Source organism: Oncorhynchus mykiss, chromosome 7 (assembly GCF_057628025.1).
Source record: "Oncorhynchus mykiss isolate SJ-2025 chromosome 7, ASM5762802v1, whole genome shotgun sequence".
NCBI lineage: Eukaryota > Metazoa > Chordata > Actinopteri > Salmoniformes > Salmonidae > Oncorhynchus > Oncorhynchus mykiss.
This window is the reverse complement of record NC_143028.1, coordinates 64,949,459-64,955,106: the sequence shown is the minus strand read 5'-3', so window position 1 is coordinate 64,955,106 and position 5,648 is coordinate 64,949,459. Positions and strand designations below refer to the sequence as shown.

Below are 5,648 nucleotides of genomic sequence, written 5' to 3'. Positions count from 1 at the left end.
TGCTTCAGCCAATTAAAGTGTGCCTGTTCACTCATCTCTGCTCTCCTGCACCTGACTCCAGTTGACCAGTTGCACACACAATCTGACAGAATTACATACCACCATGGAGTTAGCAGGACCAGGTACCCTGATTATAGGGGTAGAGGAGCGTATCAGAGAACACACGGCGATGCTACAACATCTCGGCGTCGCGATGGACTGCGTTGTCCAGACCATGGACCGCTGGGAGAGACAGAGAGTCCCCCCAGCGCCTCCACCAGCACAACAGGGGTTACCACTACTCGTCCCTCCTGTACCCGGTCCCAGTGGGATGCGTCTCGCCCTTCCCAGGGAGTATGATGGGACGGCGGCATGGTGCCAGGGTTTCCTACTACAGCTGGACCTATACCTGGCCACCGTTTACCCGGCTCCTTTGGGAGAGGGTGTCCGCCCTTGTCTCGTGCCTTTCCGGTAGAGCTCTGGAGTGGGCTGACGCCGTGTGGGGAGAAGGAGATGCAGCGTTGGACGACTTCGGTAAGTTCACCTGAGGCAGGGGACGAGGAGTGCCCAGGAGTTTGCCCTGGAATTTCGTACCCTGGCCGCAGGAGCGGGCTGGAACGACAGGGCCCTCATCGACCACTACCACTGCAGCCTGCGCAAGGATGTCTGTCGGGTGTTGGCCTGCAGGGATACCACCCTTACCTTCAACCAGCTGGTGGACCTGTCCATTCGGTTGGATAACCTGCTGGTCACCCGCGGACATCCAGAGAGGGCTCTGTCGGTTCCCTCCCCCAGCACCACTGTACTGGTGCCTATGGAGCTGGGAGGTACTGCGCCCAGGGAGGCCGGAGGGGGGGCTTTCACGTGCACCATCTGTGGCCGCAGAGGTCACACTGCCGGTCGGTGCCGGGTTGGCTCCTCTGGGAGTCGAGGTGGCAGACAGGGCACTTTAGCGTCACCTCAGGTGAGTCGGCACCATTCTCACCCAGAGCCCTCGGTTGCCCTCATGTTTCCTGAGTTTTCCCTGCATTCCCAGCATAAGGTGCTCGTCGATTCAGGTGTGGTTGGGAATTTATAGACAGAGCATTCGCTCATAGGTTAGGATCCCCATTGTTCCAGTGGCTGTGCCCTTCCCAGTTCACGCGTTTGACAGTCGACCATTGGGGTCGGGGTGGATCAGGGAGGCCACCGCTCCCCAGGGCATGATGACGCAGAGGGGTCATAAGGAGAGAATCAGTCTCTTTCTCATTGACTCTCTTGCGTTTCCCGTGGTGCTTGGCCTACCCTGGTTAGCCTGTCATGGGGTGGTCGCACGGGGTGGTCGCGGGAGTGCTCGGGGAGGTGTTTAGGGGTTTCCGTTAGGGCGACTACGGTGGAAAGTCCAGACCAGGTTTTCACCGTGTGCATTCCCCCCAAATATGCCGATTTGGCTCTCGACCTTCTCCAAAAAGAAGGCGACTCAATTACCACCCCATCGACGGGGGGATTGTGCGATAAATCTCCTGGTAGACGCCACATTTCCCAGGAGTCACGTGTATCCCCTGTCACAGGCGGAGACGGCGGCTATGGAAACATATGTCTCCAAATCCCTGCGTCAGGGGTACATTCGGTCCTTCACCCGCCTCCTCAAGTTTATTTTTTGTGAAGAAGAAGGAGGGAGGTCTGCGCCCGTGTATTGACTATCGAGGCCTGAACCAGATAACTGTGAGGCACAGTTACCCGCAACTGCTCATCGCCACAGCGACTGAGTCAATGCACGGGCGTGCTTCTACACTAAACTAGATCTCAAGAGCGCTTACAACCTGTTGCGTATCCAGGAGTGAGACGAGTGGATATTGAATAATCATTCCATGTTTTTTTTGTTGCAAGGGTTCCAAGAGCAAGGCGCTGTGTGAAAGATGCCTTTGGAGAGTGTTCAGATCCCGTCCTGACCGCAACGGCTCTTCACAACTTCCTGATTGCAGAAGAGCGTAAAACAGGTGTACTCACCTCCAGAGTTAGACAGGGAGGAAGTGGGGAGTGGAGTGGTGGTGCCTGGCCAGTAGCGCTACAGAGTCCATTCTGGATATAAGGGGAGGTTCCAGCAATAACTACGCCAGTGAAACCAAGAATGTCAGAGACGAGAAGAAAGACTACTTCAACTTGCCGGATGGTGCAGTCAGCTGGCAGTGGAAACTTTTCCAATAATCATTGTCACATTAACACCATCTTGCTGTAACCCTAATTATTTCAGAAACTATTATGTCAACGTTTGCATTATTTTTATAATTTTTTACTTATCATCATAAAAAATGTAAGTATAGTGTAATGAGTCAGAACTGTAGGTTAATCGACTTTATAATTTATTAATGTATGCACAATAAATACATGAACACAAATAAACATTTAATTCATAATTTCAATATCTCTCCTCTCTCAATTCTCACACACTACTTAAATATTGAAAAAGATACTTTAGCAGCAATTGCTGGATATCCATTGGGATGGACTCCTTCTGGAGGTCTGGGGTGTCTTTCCATCGGGACTTGACCCACTGTGTGCTTGGTCCATTGCACTGCAGAGGGTCTTCTGGGCTCTTTGTGCGTTTTATCATCTTCCTGAAAGGCAAAACAAATTATGTTTGTGTAAAATAAAGATTTTTCCAAAGGTATCTTATAACAGTAGTTTAAACACATGATTTACAGTGCATTCGGGAAAGTATTCAGACCCCTTGACCTTTTCCACATTTTGTTGCGTTACAGCCTTATTCTAAAATAGATTAAATAGTTTTTTCCCTCATCAATCTAGACACAATATCCCATAATGACAAAGCAAAAACAGGTTTGTAGAAATTTTTGCAAATGTAAAAAAAATAAAAATAACTTAAATATTACATTTACTTAAGTATTTAAACCCTTTACTCAGTACTTTGTTGAAGTCCCTTTGGCAGTGATTACAGCCTTGAGTCTTCTTAGGTATGACGCTACAAGCTTGGCACACCTGTATTTGGGGAGTTTCTCCCATTCTTCTCTGCAGATCCTATTAGGCTCTGTCAGGTTGGATGGGGAGCGTTGCTGCACACCTATTTTCAGGTCTCTCTCTCTTGATGTTCGATTGGGTTCAAGTACGGGCTCTGGCTGGGCCACTCAAGGACATTCAGAGACTTGTCCCGAAGCCACTCCTGCGTTGTCTTGGCTGTGTGCTTAGGATCATTGTCCTGTTGGAAGGTGAACCTTCACCCGAGTCTGAGGTCCTGATTGCTCTGGAGCAGGTTTTCATCAAAGATCTGCTCCACTCATCTTTCCCTTGATCCTGACTAGTCTCCCAGTCCCTGTCCCTGTCAGGTTTCCTCTAGACGTGCCAGGTTTCCTCTGAGTCCTTTATGTGACTTTAGGCAAACTCTAAGCTGGCTGTCATGTGCCTTTTACTGAGGCGTGTATAAATGTGCAAAAATAATAAAAACATTTTTTTGTTGCTTTGTCATTGTGGGTTATTGTGTGTAGATTGATGAGGATATTTTTTTATTGAATCAATTTTAGAATAAGGCTGTAACGTGAACAAAATGTGGAAAAAGGAAAGGGGTCTGAATACTTTCTGAATGCACTGTAAATCAGTGTTTCTCAATACATTCCTAGAGGACTTCAAGTGTCGGATTTAATATGTTGTGGTTAAACTGCCATGTCCGTTTGCGATATTATAACAACAAAGACCTTTAAACAAAGAAACACCATTTTATTTACCCTTGGACATCATTGTACATCATTGCACACTTGATAGAACAGAAGATTTCATACATTTTTTTTTTGTTTTAACCACAATGCTGGATGCTCATCTCCTCCGTTTGAGTAACAAAACAATAAGAAATTAGCATGGGGCAACCAGTGATACTGTTTCACCTTTCGCAGATCTCAGCTTTAATGAAATAAGGAATTAGAATGTTCAGCTGTTTGGTTATTTGTTGAATTCTGTTTTGGACTTTGGAGGTCCCCTTGGAATGGTTTGAGAGAAACTGGTGTAAACTTTTTTTAATTTTTTACAAGAAACACTTACCGGTCTTGTAGTTGGAGATGAAGGTGTGGCCACATTGTTTTAGCTTTACCATGGTCTAAATATGTCCCCCGGGAAGTCCAGCTGGATGAAGTGTACCCATCTAAGGGTGTAAGCAGCATCAGCCTCTGCCCCTGACAGCCAGGAGACCTCCACCTTCTTGACCTGCTTGCTGCACATTAATCCTATGATGCGGAATTTGTCCTTTATATCTGCAGCTGTTGTGAAGAAAAAGAACAAATAGAATTATATTACTTTATTATCCGGACAAGACAGAAATGTAACAAAATGTGGAAACAGTCAAGGGGTCTGAATACTTTCCGAAGGCACTGTATGTTACTGTATGAGACTTGGGTTAAACCATGGCCGCATGTCAACACATCTCAACATCTGGATCTGGCTAACCAGGCCGTGGTAAGGGGTAAACTGTTGCGAGCATAGCTAGCTATCTTCATAAGAAGCCTGTTTTGTGCCGTTTTGGTTGCTTTGATTAAATACAACACTAACAATGTGTTACAGTGTCAAGGTTGTGCGCTACTGGTGAAGAAGTCAGGTGCAGGAGAGCAGAGAGTTGTGAACAGGCGCACACTTTATTTAGGCAGAGGCAATAAAACAGACAGACGCGACTACGTCAAAACCTCCAGCCAAAGGTAAAAATTGCAAGGCGAAACTGTCACGAAAATAAGCAAATGTTTAACAATGAAACATCCTTCGTGAAATACCTCGGAATACAGGTGAAAAACTAGCCTGGCGCGTAACATGAAACACGTAACAAAAACAATTCCACACACAGACATGGGGGGGGGGGGGGCAGAGGAATAAATACATGCAGTGTGATTAGGGAATGTAAACCAGGTGTGCAGGAAACAAGACAAAACAAATGGAACAATGGAAAAATGGAGCGGCGATGGCTAGAAAGCCGGTGACGTTGCCCGCTGAACGCCGCCCGAACAAGGAGAGGAGCCGACTTCAGCGGATGTCGTGACATACAGTTTTTCTTAGTTTTAGTTATCCCAAGAGTTTACATTGCAGTTGACAAGCAGCTAAGTTAGTTTTTAAATTGTATTTTATTTTGACCTATTCTAGCTAGCTAGCTAATGTTACCCCATATCCTACATTCCACTAATTAGTGTTGCGAGTGATCAAAGTATGACAGACAGTTAAAACTTACTGTTGACAGTGATGGTACAGTGGCATCGCGCCACATTGATCATGTGTAATATCAAAGACTACTCCTTTCTTAGAATAGTTAGTTAATATGACTGCTTAGTGATCGCTACTGTATCTTGCTCCTTCTGCCAGGCAGCAGATAGCCTGTTTTACGTTGCTATTGGCTGGAAGGGAGTTAGATTTACATTGTTTTTCTACTTTTCCTGGTTGGTAAAGTACCAGGATGTTGTTGAGAGCAGTTTTGAATCTGAATTTAGAAGTTACATTTCGAAACTGAATTTGAAATCTAAGAAATGTAATATATGGATCTTTGTTATACTTGAAATGATAGTGCATTCAGTTTCTGTGTATCAAGTTTACAAACTATCTACCATACTGAATTTCAATATTAAATTAAATTGAAATAGAATTTTAAAATGGAATGCAATATTCATTCAATTCAGTTTCAAATCAAGTTAAATTTAATACATATT

General features: G+C 45.4%; 1 long non-coding RNA gene across 1 annotated transcript; it reads right to left on the bottom strand.

Moving 5' to 3' along the window:
* Positions 1-2,308: 2,308 nt before the first annotated feature.
* Positions 2,309-5,326, bottom strand: LOC149982633 (uncharacterized). The gene is made up of 3 exons (XR_016497407.1): positions 5,177-5,326; positions 4,009-4,223; positions 2,309-2,576 (listed from the first exon to the last, which is right to left on the bottom strand). It is a non-coding gene; the product is annotated as an uncharacterized LOC149982633 (long non-coding RNA).
* Positions 5,327-5,648: the final 322 nt, after the last annotated feature.